Source organism: Aedes aegypti, chromosome 1 (assembly GCF_002204515.2).
Source record: "Aedes aegypti strain LVP_AGWG chromosome 1, AaegL5.0 Primary Assembly, whole genome shotgun sequence".
Classification (NCBI taxonomy): Eukaryota; Metazoa; Arthropoda; class Insecta; order Diptera; family Culicidae; genus Aedes; species Aedes aegypti.
Window position 1 is genome coordinate 231,542,202 of NC_035107.1, and position 17,537 is coordinate 231,559,738.

At 38.6% G+C, this 17,537-nt stretch overlaps 1 non-coding gene across 1 annotated transcript; it reads left to right on the forward strand.

The window, feature by feature from the left end:
• The first annotated feature begins 5,507 nt into the window (after window positions 1–5,507).
• Window positions 5,508–5,578, forward strand: Trnat-agu. Its single transcript has one exon. It is a non-coding gene; the product is annotated as a tRNA-Thr (tRNA).
• Window positions 5,579–17,537: the final 11,959 nt, after the last annotated feature.

A 17,537-nucleotide genomic window follows, 5' to 3' on the forward strand; every position in this document is an offset into this window, starting at 1 on the left:
ACTGGGGGATCTCCCCCTAACTACGAGTTCAAAAACGAATATATTTTTGCAAAAGTGCAAACATATTTTTGTCATAAAATTAATTCAAAATTTTTTAAAAGACCTTATTAAATGCACATCAAATGTGAACAACCATTTTCAACTTTAGTATTAACGTTTGAATGGCATCAATTTGATTTTTTTATTTTTTGGTTAAAAATCATGTTTTTTTTTGCAATTTTTGTAAATAACTAAGTCAAAACGATTTTTTTTTATCAAATACTAGTGGTCCCGGCAAACTTCGTCTTGCCATCAAGTAGGCTGTTGAAAAACGCTTTTGATCGTCCCATATAAAATGACAGTTTCGTTCGCGCTCGTTTTTTTTTTTTCAACTTTCCCGGTGAATATCCAGGGATTTTTATACACACGAACACGTCGGAACCCCTGACGAACAAAACTGAGAAAGAATCTTTCCAATCCGTTGACCCGTTCGTAAGCCATTTCGTGACATACAAACACCATTCCATTTTTATTTATATAGATGTTTTGATACTTTTTAGAGACAACCAAATTACCTTTAAAAACATGTAAAATTATATTAAATCTTCGAGCTGTTTAGTAGAATACCTATAGGTAGATGAAAAAACCGAATTTAGTACTGTACCATTTAATTCCACTAGAGTTTGTATCCTTTGACAGATACGCGTATTTCAAGTCGAGTCTAGTACACGACACTGAAGACGGCCTTACAGTTGAGGTCGAAATACGCGTATCTGACAAAGGATACAAACTCTAGTGGAATTAAATGGTATAGTACTATATTCGGTTTTTTCATCTACTTATGTAAAATTATTTGTAATTGGATGAGTATATATGAATATATATAATAACTATGGTCAACATAAGATGAATTTTCAAGTGAATTGAGGAAAATTTTGGAGAAAACTGTTCTTTTTTAATGTGTTTGATAATTTTGATATTTAACAAAATTCTCAATAATTTAAGTTTGAAAAAAAATGATGCTGATTGGAAAATAACAAAATTATATAGTCTTCACCGATGTTTCTATTTTATAACTTCAAAATTCGCCTTTGAGTTTCTCTTCTCTTCTGATTTAAATTCAGAAGAGTCCACGAATTTTTGTCATTAGTGAAATGAAATCAAAAATTATTCTATTAAACTGTTTTAAAACCTATATTGTTTCTTATTACTGACCCTGTCGCTGTCCCTGTCCCTCTCCCTGTCCCTGTCCCTGTCCCTGTCCCTGTCTTTGTCCCTGCCCCTGCCCCTGCCCCTCTTCCTGTTCTTGTTCTTGTTCTTGTTCTTGTTCTTGTTCTTGTTCTTGTTCTTGTTCTTGTTCTTGTTCTTGTTCTTGTTCTTGTTCTTGTTCTTGTTCTTGTTCTTGTTCTTGTTCTTGTTCTTGTTCTTGTTCTTGTTCTTGTTCTTGTTCTTGTTCTTGTTCTTGTTCTTGTTCTTGTTCTTGTTCTTGTTCTTGTTCTTGTTCTTGTTCTTGTTCTTGTTCTTGTTCTTGTTCTTGTTCTTGTTCTTGTTCTTGTTCTTGTTCTTGTTCTTGTTCTTGTTCTTGTTCTTGTTCTTGTTCTTGTTCTTGTTCTTGTTCTTGTTCTTGTTCTTGTTCTTGTTCTTGTTCTTGTTCTTGTTCTTGTTCTTGTTCTTGTTCTTGTTCTTGTTCTTGTTCTTGTTCTTGTTCTTGTTCTTGTTCTTGTTCTTGTTCTTGTTCTTGTTCTTGTTCTTGTTCTTGTTCTTGTTCTTGTTCTTGTTCTTGTTCTTGTTCTTGTTCTTGTTCTTGTTCTTGTTCTTGTTCTTGTTCTTGTTCTTGTTCTTGTTCTTGTTCTTGTTCTTGTTCTTGTTCTTGTTCTTGTTCTTGTTCTTGTTCTTGTTCTTGTTCTTGTTCTTGTTCTTGTTCTTGTTCTTGTTCTTGTTCTTGTTCTTGTTCTTGTTCTTGTTCTTGTTCTTGTTCTTGTTCTTGTTCTTGTTCTTGTTCTTGTTCTTGTTCTTGTTCTTGTTCTTGTTCTTGTTCTTGTTCTTGTTCTTGTTCTTGTTCTTGTTCTTGTTCTTGTTCTTGTTCTTGTTCTTGTTCTTGTTCTTGTTCTTGTTCTTGTTCTTGTTCTTGTTCTTGTTCTTGTTCTTGTTCTTGTTCTTGTTCTTGTTCTTGTTCTTGTTCTTGTTCTTGTTCTTGTTCTTGTTCTTGTTCTTGTTCTTGTTCTTGTTCTTGTTCTTGTTCTTGTTCTTGTTCTTGTTCTTGTTCTTGTTCTTGTTCTTGTTCTTGTTCTTGTTCTTGTTCTTGTTCTTGTTCTTGTTCTTGTTCTTGTTCTTGTTCTTGTTCTTGTTCTTGTTCTTGTTCTTGTTCTTGTTCTTGTTCTTGTTCTTGTTCTTGTTCTTGTTCTTGTTCTTGTTCTTGTTCTTGTTCTTGTTCTTGTTCTTGTTCTTGTTCTTGTTCTTGTTCTTGTTCTTGTTCTTGTTCTTGTTCTTGTTCTTGTTCTTGTTCTTGTTCTTGTTCTTGTTCTTGTTCTTGTTCTTGTTCTTGTTCTTGTTCTTGTTCTTGTTCTTGTTCTTGTTCTTGTTCTTGTTCTTGTTCTTGTTCTTGTTCTTGTTTTTGTTCTTGTTCTTGTTCTTGTTCTTGTTCAAATTTGTTCAAACGTCATTCAGCTTATGGAACACAATGAAGTGAAATGAAACGATGTGAAACGCTGTCGCGGCTGTTCGTGTGACCAACATCTAGTTTGCCATGCTCTGGCAGCTTGAGTACCTATAAGCCTATAAGCGTCACTTTTATCATTATCAATAGAAAAATCCTTTTTTGTGATAACAGTGCCACTAGCGTTTTGATTGCGTAGGGTAACTAGAAGCTTAAATTAAAAACCCCGATGGTTTGCGGGGTTGCATGGTATCTTCATGTGTAGCGTTATGCTATACATCAGTGATTCCCAAAGTGGGCGAATTCGCCCCCCTGGGGGCGATTTTCAGACTTAAGGGGGCGAAAATTTGTAAAACAGAATTTGGGGGGCGAAAAATCCAGAAAGGGGGCGAAAAAACTAACATGGGAGCATTTGAAAATAATTACTCATAACCTTTGGAGGACACACATCTGCAGGTTAATCAATTCCAAACTCAAATATTTCTAGGACTATTTTACCTTAGATTGTTATATCTCTAATCATGGCTATTTTAAAATTATTTTAGACAACATTACATGATTGTCAAACACAACATACCCAGACAACCAAAATGTACGTATAACGAAATCACCTGGAGGCTCTATATGTGCAAAATTTCACTTATAAGATGTTGCGAAACGGCCTTCTACGTACAAAAGTGGAGGCGATATGCATGCATATATTATGTGATGAATAATAACATACAATGCGAGTGTATAAATATTCTACCGAACTAACCTGCAATATTATGCGACTTAATTTATGATAACAAATGATGATTTGACAGCTGCTACGGATTGATCCGACTTACTTTGTACGTGTGTACGGGACGAAACAAAATGTACAAATGAACTCAGAAAAGAAGTGTTTTATGCGAGGATGCTCATCAATCTGACGAGTTTATCCACGGTGTTTAGCGAGTTTGATGTAATTAGTATGAATAAACGAGTTGTAACGTGAACTTTCATGCGATTTCTGGTTGTCTGGGTATTTGAGTTATTCATCGAGCTTTTTGAATAAGATTTGAAAGTTAATCATTAGAAGATTTGGAAGTTAAAATTTCTGGCATTCAGCCTTTTCCAAAAAAATCTACAGTACCATTTGTGATGTTTTTAATCAAACAAATTTTGAAAAATTTAGCCTACAAAAATCGCGTTCCAGCGATGCCAAAGCCAAAAAAACTCTATTTATAAATAGATTTGAAGAAATTTCAGAAATGCGTTGGATCTATACCTCCAGAACGTCCGAAAAATTCGAGTTTTTCTTGGTGTTAGAAAAACACCCTTTTGATAAATTGAACGGATAATTGAGTTGAAAAACATTCTGGATTTTTATACAATTTTCAGGGTTTTTGGATTGGATAAAGAAAAGCGTTAGAAACGTCAGGCATTTATTACTCACAATTTCTGAAACTTATTCCAGTAATTTAAGAAATAGCAGATTAAACACAATTCACGGGGTGAGATCTTTCAAAAACGAAAAATTGCGAACAGAATCATTGCAGTTCACCCAAATATGACGTATTCATGTAAAAATAAAAGGTTTTGGTTCAGTTTTGGAGAACTTCGCCCCCAATTACGTCACAAGGCGCCACATTACATTTGTTAAGTTGAAACTGGACCAAACTTTTGCAGACTAAATCAGTAGCCTGTAATGTACGCAAGATATTTTTTAAATCGATATTTTAATTTACAGTCCAGGCTACCGATATTTAAGAAAATATTTTGAAATGTACATAATAGTTATTGTATTATGATTCTTTGGATATGCGCGTCAAAGACATTTTTTGTCCTTATTAAAATATTTGAATCACATATCAGGGGGGCAATTCCAGATTAATATTGGCCTCAAGGGGGCGAAAGTTGAAAAAGTTTGGGAAGCACTGCTATACATTAAACAGATGAGGTTATTCGGACAAAAAAAAGTTGTAATCTTTTTTTTCAGTTTGGACACTATTGAGGTAATTTCGGGAACATAATCACCAGTAGGGACCCTGAAAAGACACTTCTAGAATATCATGCACGGGACCCTTTCGAAGGTAAAAATTCATAAATTTACATCCAGAAGTAATTTAATATCGTGCCATGAACTATAAAGTGGTTCTGACCTTTTTCAAACACTCTGTGACAGGTCCCAATAGAGCTCCAATTGGTCTATGTTGGAACGTTTTCTGTCGTTGTCGTATGATATCTTGAATTTCATGATTTTTTGCACATAAGTGAATTTACATCATCTAATATCTATTCTTTTCTTTCTGGTATTATGACCCACTCAGTTCATAACCAGTTTGTCAGCTTACTATTGAGAGCACTTTCACATTATTGGCCTGAAGACTTTTTAAATATTAAAAATTGTATGCATTTGTAAGTAAACGACTCCAAATAGAAACTGGTGATACATTCTGACAACTAGATCAATTAACAATAGTTTTTTTATTAGAGTTATTGCAATTCCCCTTGATTTTAATTTAGAAATACCCTAGGTACACCAACTAATTTGAACCTCAATCTGACACTGTCACCGAATTCAAAATGTTCAGTGCATGTATCAAATATATGTAACTTTTTTTTTGTGTTCCCTGAAAATTTCATCACAATCAATTCAATGTCGGCAAAGTTACAGAGTTTCAAAATGGCTATGTCAGCACCCAGTACTGTAAACGTCAACTGAACATCCTAAAAAAACATTCGAAGAAATTATACATCATTTTTAGATTTAAATCGAATAGGGTCCTAAAGCCTTGTCCCAATTTTAATACCAAACGCTTAAGTTTATTCCATAAACACATGTTAACTCGATTTTGGCAAAGATGGAAAAAATGGGTCACCAAGATGGATGGATGGGTTACCAAGTGACTCGGTAGCTTAGTTGGTAAAGCACTTGTCTAGTATACAAGAGTCCTGGGTTCGAATCCCAGCCGAGCACATGGAATTTTTTACATAATTTTGCCCATAATTTATCCATCCTTACCATGTGTAATGAGTTGATTAATTAAATATGATACAGTCGTTATTTAAACGGGAAAATTTGCCAAAGTAGTAGCAAGAACGCACTCTGTATTATTTCATAAAAACAAGATTTTATTAGAAATTTTAGGAACCTATAAGTCCTTTTCCCTGTTTCAGTGGACGAAGCGATAGTCAGCGCAGTTGACGTCCATGTTTATCTTCCATTTTAATTTATTCAATTATCTACCTCTCTTTCACAGCATCTATCAGCTTCGATACTTCGATACATGTACTGTAAAACAGTATTTTTTGTTCATACTCTTGCAATCGATTGAAGTGCCGAGCACAATGGCAAGTGCTTTTGTGCTTTTGTTCCCTGTTAAATTAAACTGGAGATGAGCAGAAAATCATATAACATGTAGATCAGTACACTGGATAAATAATCTCTCGTTAATTAATCGATCTCCAATGCCAAAGCTTGTGCATGTTCAAGAAGGTATAAAATGTGGTGATTCTTCAAACTATTTCGACGCAGGGAGCATGAGAAGATGATGGTGTTGCAGAAAATTGTACACACGTGGCACTACCCAACAGTACACATGTTATTCACTAATGGGAAATCCATCCACCAGACCATCATCAGGAAGCATTGTCTTATTTCTAAGGAGTGGCAATTCCTCATCCATGCCTAGTCTCAGGACCAGCCATGGCAACGCACACAACACCACAGGATCAGAATAATCGGAAAATTAGCAAACAAGAATGTAAATCACTACAATTACCGTCGTATTATGGTGTGCAAATTGTGTAATGTCTACAAACAGCCTCTGTTCGTTCGCCTGCCCGGCATTCTTCATGTGCACACACGTGTACATGCAGGCCATTTTCTGTGCAGGGTAACTCCACTAACAAACATACGTAACAATTAGATCAATTTTACGTTAAAATCCATCGCATAATTCACACCATCATGTAGATGGAGGTGGTGTGAAACGTCAAACACGAAGAAAAACGATGCGCGCGCCTCTGGTAGTGTGCAACACAACGAATTTAAAATGATCGTTAAATAAGAGATCTATGAAAATTTTGCTAGAGTTACGTCTGTTTGTCTTTGGTAACTCTATCCGTAACCGAATATTGTTTGCAAGATGCCTGCATCATTCCGCCTGCAGTAGATCCAGGAAAAGCTCTTTATACAGCTCACAAGTGCAGAGAGGGCGCTGCAGAAGGCTGATCCCGTCCGTCCTGTTTATCTTACAGAATAGGTATAAGCAACTGTTGAATGGCATATCGACGGAAGTGGTGCTCTAATTGTCTCCGTTTACAATGGCCAATTTCAGGGTGATATATTTGTGCAGTAACCTGATACCACTAATTGATTATAATACCGAATGAAAGTCGATGAATAGATGGATGGATTTATAATATAGTGCAAGTCGTTATGTAGCTTCGATAAGCAATGCACCTCGAAGGCTTCCAAATCGCTATAATCGCCATGGTCGAGCTAGTGCTTTTCTACGAAAATCCCTCAATTTGTTTCGAAGAGCGCTTTGAAATTTTACTATACTCTAACTGTGGGACGTTTGTTTGTTTTGCCGTATTTGCTGAACAATGCAATGGTGGCAAGGTTTGTAGTGATGATTATATGATTACTTACCATGTATTTTTCTGATTGCTGCAACGCAGTACCACGACTATGCCGTGTATATTGTAGACAGTGCCGTAGCGTGCGGTTGGCCAGGTTGGCACTCGCCAAGGGCGCCAGGCTTTAGGGGGCGCCAAAATGCACGACGCACTTGAAAAAAATGGAAAGGACATATTGAGTAGAATTGTATCCTTAGTCACAATTTCAAACAAACAAAAAAATCAACCGAACGCTTAACAAGATTCGAATGGATAATTAATAAAACGTAATTCTGAGCAGGATTCTTGTGAAATCTTTGGTATAGTTTGTACGCACATTATCCTCTACAAGATTGTTATAGAATACGAAACATAATTCTCACATAAAATCCTTAGCAGACCTACAACGCAATACAAAGTTGGGTTTGGGCAGAATATTTTGAAGCTTCTGTAGTTGGAAGTTTCTGTACATAATTTTCAAAAGGTATCATTTTCAAACCTGCGAATCTATATCCTTAGATGTAAAACCTCATCTAAAGAATCAACTAAAGAATTTAATAATAGTAATTAGCAAACGTGAGTTATAAGCTGTAAATTTAATTTTTGTTTCTGACATGAGAAAATTGGTCAGTATATTTCACAACAATTTTACGAAAATGTTCGAAAAAGTTGAGATACTTATTCAATCTATTGGATCATACCGTTGGAAACAAATTCTCTATTTCCCACGGGTTTCGCGTAAGTGTCTCTGATTACGGGTCCGCCTTTGGCCCTTCATACAGTGGTATGTTGAGTTCTGATCGGTAATGAATTTTGACCTTACTGTTGAGTGGAACCGCAAGCAGAGCAAGCCACTATTCTTGCTTGAGTCTTGCTCTGCTTGCGATTCCACTCAACAGTATACGCAAAAAAATTGTGCGGTAAAAACTACCATTTTAGGGGGTTAACTTAAGCGCTCGCACCGACAATTTTCAGCAGACCAGAAATGCGCTTGATTTTACCATGTCTATAGTCGGAATCAGATTGTTGTATTTTATTTCTGTCAAATGTACCAGTAATACGGTGGGGTGTACCGTAAACATAGTCAGCTAAAATAGTTATTTTTACCACAGATTTTTTTCCCGTGTAAGGTCAAAATTCATTACCGATCAGAATTCAACATATCGCTGTATGAAGGGCCAAAGGCGGACCCGTAATCAGAGACACTTACGCGAAACCCGTGGGAAATAGAGAATCTTCTTCCAACGGTATGATCCATAGATTGAATAAGTATCTCAACTTTTTTCAACATTTTCGTAAAATCAATTTTCGGTTGTTGTGAAATATACTGACCAATTTTCTCATGTCAGAAACAAAAATTAAATTTACAGCTTATAACTCACGTTTGCTAACTGCATACATACATGTTGAAAAAAGTTGAAATGATTGTGCGTTAACAAGTTTCAGGTTACAATATTATTTCTGTAACTGAACCCGCGCTTCATAAGTTTGAGCGGGCATGGTTGAGATTCTAATAATTCATTCGGTGCATGGAGAGATTACAAGGTTTGGAAACAGTTTTAGTGTGGGTTTAAATCAGGTTTAAAAGCCTGCCAACATCCTTTGTCGATAATTTTACACAAGAATGAAATTGCAAAATGATTCTTAATTGATGAAATGATTGATACATTTTTCTCCCTTTCATGACAATGATGGAAGTGCAATCGTCACTAAATTCTCTAAAAAAATCTTGATCTTATTCATCTCAATATTCCTGGAAAACAGAGATTTATTTTTCCTAATACAAGGGATTTTTTTCTATATTTAATTATGAGATTTTTAGGCCTTGGCTAGTTCATCACGGGACCAACGGCTTCACGTCCCTTCTAAAGGAAGTCGCCACTGTAACATAATTATTATTATTATATTAACCTTCAAGTGACTATCTTGGGGATGGGATTTGATCAGGTCCTCGGCGTGTGTCCTAAGCACTACACCAGGTCCAACCCCACCCAAGGGATTTGTTGGTCGTAATTTAATGTACCTATTTTAAATAAGTAAATTCTCCTTGATATTTTTTGAAGGTTTTATCACTCTAAAATTCAAAAAAGTATCTCCTATAAAATATGTCTGGTATACTTCACAAAACTTGTTTCACCTACAAAATTGTAGGTATTACGCTCAATGCAACGCAATTTGGCTTTGACTAAGGGGCGCCCATATAACGGTTCGCCAAGGGCGCCATAAGAGGACGCTACGGCTCTGATTGTAGAACTCTATTTTCACCGGGCTTAATCGATACTTCTTCAGTAGAATTCACATATTTTCCATACCACATCAAATACAAAAACCTTTTATAAAACCTAGTACTCTATCCAGAAATGGGCGAATTTATCAATATTTTAGAGGTGTGTAATATCGTTTTTTGTTTTATCTCCACTGGGCTTGGACCTGAGCCAATCGCTTCCAGTCGTTCAGGGCGTTAAGTGCCCTTAACGTTCAACGATCTGTCATCGTCATCATCGAAACTTCTACAGCAATGTTTCTGTTCAAAACTGAAATTTACTCGTTGAAAATATGTTCACTGTGTCTCGGTTGGAGAATAAAATACAGTGAACACTTTTTCATGAAAATATTTGTGTTTTTGAATGAAAAAACTGCTTTTGAAAATTATCAAGTTGATAACGGATCCTGCTCCCTTAAGTCCATGTTCATGATTCATGGCCATATAGGACAACCGTTTGCAGGCTACGGAACTTCAGCTGGTTACGGAGCCCGTAGAAAATCCAGCTCACAGCTGCAATACGTCTTTTCATCTCGCGGGTAACATCATTATCTTCTTCCACCACTTCAAACTTTTCACCACCTAGCATCATTTCGGTACCACTAACACGTCCGGACCCACGTTGACCACCAGCTTTCATGTACTTCGTGTAGCCCGATCCTCGCTGTCTCCCTCTTGAAAGGCACGAACGCCTCTTCCACTGCCCGACGGATAATCCCGATGATGTGAATATCGTCCGCAAAGCCAAGGAGCATGTTAATTAGCAAGTTAGAAAGAACGTCACCCTGTTTCAATCCATCTAAGGTTACGAAAGATGACGAAATCTCGTCCACCATTCGCCCACTTGATTTCGATCCATCAAGCGTTGCACGGATCAGTCCAATCAGCTTCGCCGGAAAGCCATGTTCGGACATAATTTGCCGCAACTCGTTTCCCTGCATTGAATCGCAGCGTACGAATTCTACAAATAAATGACGAGTCTGCAAGTTCTACTCCCGGAATTTATCTAGGATTCGACGCAGGGTAAATATTTGATCCATCGTTTATAGGCCCTCTCAAAAACCAACTTAGTATTCGCCAACAAAGGACGCCTCATACGGTTTCAATCTGTTGAACACAATTCCAGACATGATTTTGTACGCCGAATTAAGGAGTGAGGGATAAGTAATTGGCGCACTCCAGTCGTTGCCCTTTCTTGCACAAAGGGCAAATGAGACCATCCTACCATCTAGTAGGCATTTGTTCTTCCTCCCATATCCTCGAAATGATACGGCGAAGGAGTTCTTGCTGCTGCTCATTCCGTGTTTGAAAAGTTCAGCCGGGAGCTCGTCCTTCCTAGCAGCCTTGTTGTTCTTCAGCCCATTGATAGCTTTATTTACCTCATCTAGCGTTGGAGGTTCCACAGCCTGTCCATCGTCGTCGATTTGGATTCTTCTACCAGATCCACTTCCGTAATCTCCGTTCAAAAATGACTCGAAGTACTATTTCCACCAGGCGGCCAACATTGTTTTATCCGTCAGCAAGTTTCCTTCGCAATCGTTGCACAAGGCGGGAGACGACGCTGTTTTTCTCCGCACACCATTGACGGATTCGTAGAACCGTCGCATGTCATTCTTTTCGATAGCTTCTTGCGCGTGAGCAATTACTGCCTCTTCATGCTCCTTTTTCTTTCTGCGATGGATCCGTTTTTCGGCTGCCCATGCTTCCTTGTAGCGCTCTCTGCCCTGACGGGTACCAGACACCAGCATCCGTCTTCTAGCCAAGTTCGTCATTCTCTGGCACTCCTCGTCGAACCAACCGTTCCTTGGTCTTCGTTGAGCAGTGCCTACCACTTCTCGCACTACTGTGTTCACCGCTCCGTGGGCTGACTCTTACAGATCGATGAGGTTGATGCTTTCGTTAATTTCGCTAATCCGCTCGTAGAGCTTTTGATGGTAGTCAGCTGCTACACCATCTGCTGACAGGTGTTGAATATTGAAACGCAACGATTGTCGATTCCTAGAAATCGAAACGGTTGATAATCGCGCTCGAATTTTGCTTACAACGAGATAGTGATCTGAGTCGATATTAGGGCCCCTGAAAGTTCTAACATCTATGACATCGGATAAATGTCGGCCGTCTACCAGAACATGGTCGATTCGGTCACAAAGTTCGCCATTTGGGTGTCGCCAGGTGTGCTTAGGGATATCCTTGCGTGCAAAGTAGGTGCTACTGATGGCCATCCCCCTAGTGGCAGCAAAGTTCACTCTTCCGACCAGCACATTTGCGTCGCCGATGACAATTTTCACGTCATGTTTTGGGCATTCTCCACAGGTCATGTCGAGACATTCGTCAAACGCGTGGTTCACGTCATCGGATTTGTCGTTAGTCAGTGCATAGACGTTAGTCAGGCTGTAGTTGAAGAACTTGCCATGAATGTTTAATACGCAGATCCGCTCGTTGATCGGCTTCCACCTAATAACGCGCTTCATCTGCTTCCCGCTCACTATGAAATTGACTCCGTGTTCAGCTTTATCGCCACCGCTGGGGTAGATGTTGTATTTGAATGCTGTAACGCACTTCCTGAATAGCAGCCACGCACACGCCAACTTTTCGCAGTTCACAAGCCAAAAGTATCACACGTCCAGGTTCATTTAAGGTCCTAACGTTCCAGGTACCGAGTTTCCAATCATACTCCTTATTTCGTTGCCAGGTCTACTGCCGAAAATAACGTTTGTTTCTACTTCTTTCTCCATTTTTCGTAGTGAATAATGAATTCGGTATGCTACCTTACCGGGGTCGCGCTACCTACATCACGTTAATGGGACTGCCATCTTAGGTGTACCTGACGTGATACAGCATTTCATAGTGAGCCGCTGGATGCCAGAACTGACGCTGTTTGAGCCGCACCTCCTAATGTACAGACGCTCAGAACGTACCTCCTCACTCTAGCTGATGTCTAGGCTGCAAGTACGCAACCCTTAGCTGGCGGTCTCTATCATCATTTGACCCGTGGAAGCGCGAGGTAGGAACTTGTGAGGACCAGAGCTGTGTTGGTCGCTTCTTCCTGATTGTCTACTCACCATTTTGCAGCAATTACATATTGATTCTGAAATTCGATGTTGAAATTATGACACATTTTGCATGTTTTGGTTCCGGATTTTGAAACACGTAAGACCACATCTTAGCCTAAACGTTGATCGAACCTATTATATAGCCATCTGTCTCAAGGACATGTGCAAGTCTAGTTTTCATAAAAATCCTGATTGCATTATCCACGTCAGGCACACTCTAGCACTCTTCATCAAACTAGTAATTTCGTCTTTGCAATGCAAGCTGCTTCAGCTATATTCCTTCTTAGGTATAACGACAGTAAAATTAGTATTACTTAGGCATCAGGGGCCGTCATCTGTTAATAACGATGAAATTATTTGATAAATACCATCGCTCTTTGCTGTTCGCTCCTTGACGTTTGCCCAGCTCACCCCTAAATCGCCATAATCTATTTCAGTGTATACGAAACAAGACGAGCCACTTCAAAATCCAGTTCCCAGTGGTTTGGAAAGCTATGCATATAACTTCTCATCTGGTGGCATCTCTGTCAACCAATGCCTTATTGAATTAGTTGCATATCGCGCTACGGTGAGCATGGACCCGTTTTCTGGCGGGCGGAAAGTACGATGTGCAAGGGAACAGGCTCCAACTATTCTCTCCTGGACCTCCTTATATCTATAAGTTGGGAAATACGGGATAGCGCGACGATTTATGCAAATTTATACTGTTCACTTGCCCCCAGCTGCTGTTCATAAGTGCCAGCCTGCACCAGCAATGGCGTCTATGTGTGAATGGGTGTGAGCGCGTGCAAATGATTATGTAGACTTATCGTGTCTTCTATTGAATAATCACTTTCTCGTTGTTAGTTCTATATAGGATAGATAAATAGCGGAGGAGGATTCTAGTGAGCTTGAGTCTGCTGCTTCACAAGTGCCGATGATTAATTAGAAAATTATGATAATCTTGGCAATGATATGACAATTTTCACGGGCTGCCACAGCTGGCGTAGGAATGTTTCACCAACGTGGCCGAGTCATAATGATTGAAGTTGGCATGTGGTTTTAATATGTTCGTGATTCATAGCGTGCGTGGTAAATCCGTTCATCATAGCCTGAAATAGCTTAATATGACAACACGTCAAAAATTTTATGTTGTTGTCACACCGTGGTAAATTCAAACGTAGTTATACATGAACTGGAAAACAAAAAAATCGTAATTTCTTCTCGTAATCGATGTGAGAATGTCCCAAGTCCCATGCATACAGACATCATAAAGGCACTACAAATGCAGACACGTCTCATAACTGCGTTTCCAATGCAAAGAAACCCTATTACTGCATCATTAATGCTTCTATGCCTGATTCATACAGGCATTAAATAAGCACAATATTGGCTCAATGTTTTGACAGAAATGCCATGTGCTTTGTGTTTGCATGCATTGGTAAAAGGAAGCAACAAAGCTTAGTGAAATTTGAACACACGAACACTTGCATACGCTCATCTGTTACTGCTAGGTTGGGCAACACGTGGGTTACCAGGACAAAGACCTCGGCAAGCTTGGCTAAGCAACGGCCTGCCTTTTGAGGTTGGTTGCGTCAAGGACCTCTTTTCTTGGCTAGCGCGATCTGGAGCACCTCTCTGGTCTCAAGGTCGGCTGGAGTTCTCTAGTAGGCTAATCAGACCTCGAATATTGGGATGGGTGTAATGAAAGCTGCAGTAGTTCACAATTTAACTTTTATATCGACCTAAATCAGGCCTGCCCAACGTACGGCCCGCGGGCCGCATCCGGCCCGCCACCTCATTTTGTGCGGCCCGCGAAGACTTTCAAGCTACTTCTCATATCTGGCCCTTTTGTAGCACAACCAAGTAGATGTTTCAACATTCCAAGGCTAATTATTATAATTATAGATTCTTCAATTTTAAGCTATTTTATTTTGAAGGTTCTTCAACAAAGTTTTTTGATCCTTCTAAATATATAGATGTATGTGTAAAACAGCTTCAACACTTGCCATCATTTTTGAGGAAGAAGTACAAGAAATCTAGTCAATAAATTTCATTACCAATAAATGAACAAAACTAAATTTATATCAAGTTTGAATCATTAGGTGGATTGTCGCAAACTCCTGAGCATGAATTTCATACTGAAGAACAATTATAACAAATATTAAGCAGATTAAAACATTATAAAATTTATTACAGGATTCTCACATAAATTTAAGATGAAATTGGATCGAAACCAAACCTCGAATTTTCAAGAGCACAAATCTAGAAAACTGGTCACTCGATTATCTGGGTCTCTAGATTTGTGCTCGAGGTTTGATTTCGATGCATCTTTACATTAATGGCAAACTTGGGCACGATTCTTACCGAATATAGAACAAAATTTTTCGTATGATTACACATAATCCTAGGCAGGTTTATTACTGAATCCAGGGCATTATCCTGTGAATATTTCTCACATAATCCTAAGTTAATTTCTAACGGAATTCTGAGCAGGACAGGCTGAAACTGAAGTCTTAAAAGTTTTGGGTGGAGTTCTGAAGGAATCCTTCACATCCGGCAATTAATTCTTAGAAAACTCTGAAGAGGATTATCATATAATACTAGATAAGATTCTGACAGAATCCTATGAAAATTTTTGATAGAATTCTGAGATTGTTTTTTTTTTTTTATTAAATCCTGGAAAACATTCTCACAGGGTTCAGGACATCATCATGAGCACAATTCTCATAGAATCTTCGGCAAGATTATCATTGAGGCATATATCTATTTTCAATTTCTTCAATTGAAATTTTTATCACATTTATTTGATGTTGCCAAAAAAAATTGTTGCATTAAAAAAGTTTGGCCCACCGTTGAATATATTTTCTGATATTTGGCCCGCGATTCAAAAAGGTTGGGCAGGGCTGACCTAAATGTACATAACTGTGTGGGTGGGTGTGTAGTGTAGTGTGGTTATTAATTATAATTTTACTTAACCGGCCGGTATGTTCGGGAATTCCTGGAGGGGTGGCGGCACTGTAGACTGCGGAGCTGACAGCGTGGAAAAGCTGAACGGGGTGCTGGGAGTGGACGCTCGTTGGCTTCGACTCCTGGGAACGACCTGTCCTGGAGGTTAGCGTCCTTCGAAACCGGGTCGTCTGCCACGGAATTCTGGGTACTCGGTCACTTGGTCTTGGAGCAGGCTTCGTTCTGCTACCAACTGTGGAATTTCGATAATTATCCCACAGAGGATTGCCCAAACGATGCCGTACTTACCGAATGGTATAGCAGCGCACGTCTTGCCGGGTCGGCTGTTCGCAGGAGAAAGAGGCCGAGTTCATGTTCGGCATACATACGTCGATGGAGTTCACGAGGCAATAAATGCTAACGGACTGGATGAACGTCAATTGTCAATAAACCGAGAGGTATATATAATAGCATCCTATACCAGCAAATAGGGTATCCCACATCCCACTCCTTCTCTAAAAAAAAAATCTCATGATTCCGAGAATGAAACATGTAGAATTACACAAACTTTTTCGATAGGTTGGATCCGTACTGACTATTAATTATAGTCAATGAAGTCTTTTTGAAGTACCAGAATTGCTTTTACATATGTTTTTTTTATAATTCCAAGGTAAAACAAATAGACTAGCAATCCCGCTGAATGCACATGGTTTTGCTAAAACTAAAGGACTGACATACTACATACAGGAGGAAGCACCAAATTCCTAACATCGATTTGCTACTGTTTGCTTCTGGCAATTGAACATATCACAGTGAATCGTCTTATTACATATTAACCTAAATTAACTTCTTTTCACTTTATTCGACTCTTCCATTATATAACCTAAATTTGAACTAACTGGCATATATTTCTCAGTACAAGAAGAAAATGAAGTTGTTTTAATTTGCAGCCATGCGAAAAAAATATCAAGTAACTCATCTCTCAGTACTATGTCACTTACTCAAATTTAAGGTAACGCACTAAGGTTAGGGTTTTTTTATGTTTTGCTCTCTGACAACATTAGAAGGAGCGAATGAAACAAGGAGAGAAAAATAACTCAAAACTAAGTAAAAAAAAATACTCAAATATGGGTTTTTCGTTTTCTCCGTGTAGATATTGCGCTCTGCAAGAAAAATACACGCAATGCGATTATATGAAAATATCGATTTACCGACGCAGTGATAATACATATCACTAACTGTTTCAGATTTAGCAAATAATATCTTTCAAGCGCATTGATTACCTGTAATTTTGCAAATCACAATTTTTACTCTTCCGCGTTAAGCCTTAAGGCCCAAACGTAATGATAGCGGAACGGCAACGGAAAGCGGAACCGGTTCGCCAGCATGAATCACACCACCTCGACTGAGCTGTTAACGAATAAAAATGAACCAACACTGAGACGACTAACATGTTATAGTTCATGCTGGTGAACCGGTTCCGCTTTCCGCTGCCGTTCCGCTATCATTGCGTTTGGGCCTTTAAAACTGGTTCTGGACTTAGGTTGGCGGCTTTTCAATTTTTACTCCCATTTGACAGCCGCCCTCAACCCTTGTTTTTTTTATCCAGCGATAGCTTTCAAAGTATCCCTAGTGGGTTAAAACAACTTTAATTTATATAAATTCTATAAATCCTTAATGGATCATTAAAATAATAAAAACGGCCGCTATGGAAAGCATAGATAGTAGACTGGCCCAGCTCAGTATGGGAGAAAAATAAAGTAGCATGATTCCACGGGGCACCCCCCAGGATTATTTCTTGGGGTTAGAGGAAGCCTTTCTGAAAAATTCAGCTCATTTGGTCGTTCCATGAGCTGGCGCAGTTGAATTGAAGTTAATATGCGATTTTCAGCTCAAACATATGAGCAACAGCACATCATCTACTGTTTGGTTCAGGAAAATAGATGATCGCGTTCAATTGGACCCAGAATGTCAAAAACACTACTTCATGTAATAGCGAAGAATATTGTAGAAGATTGTACCATGATCAAAATTAATAAAGTTGGTGTTTTAACCATCTAAAGTATAT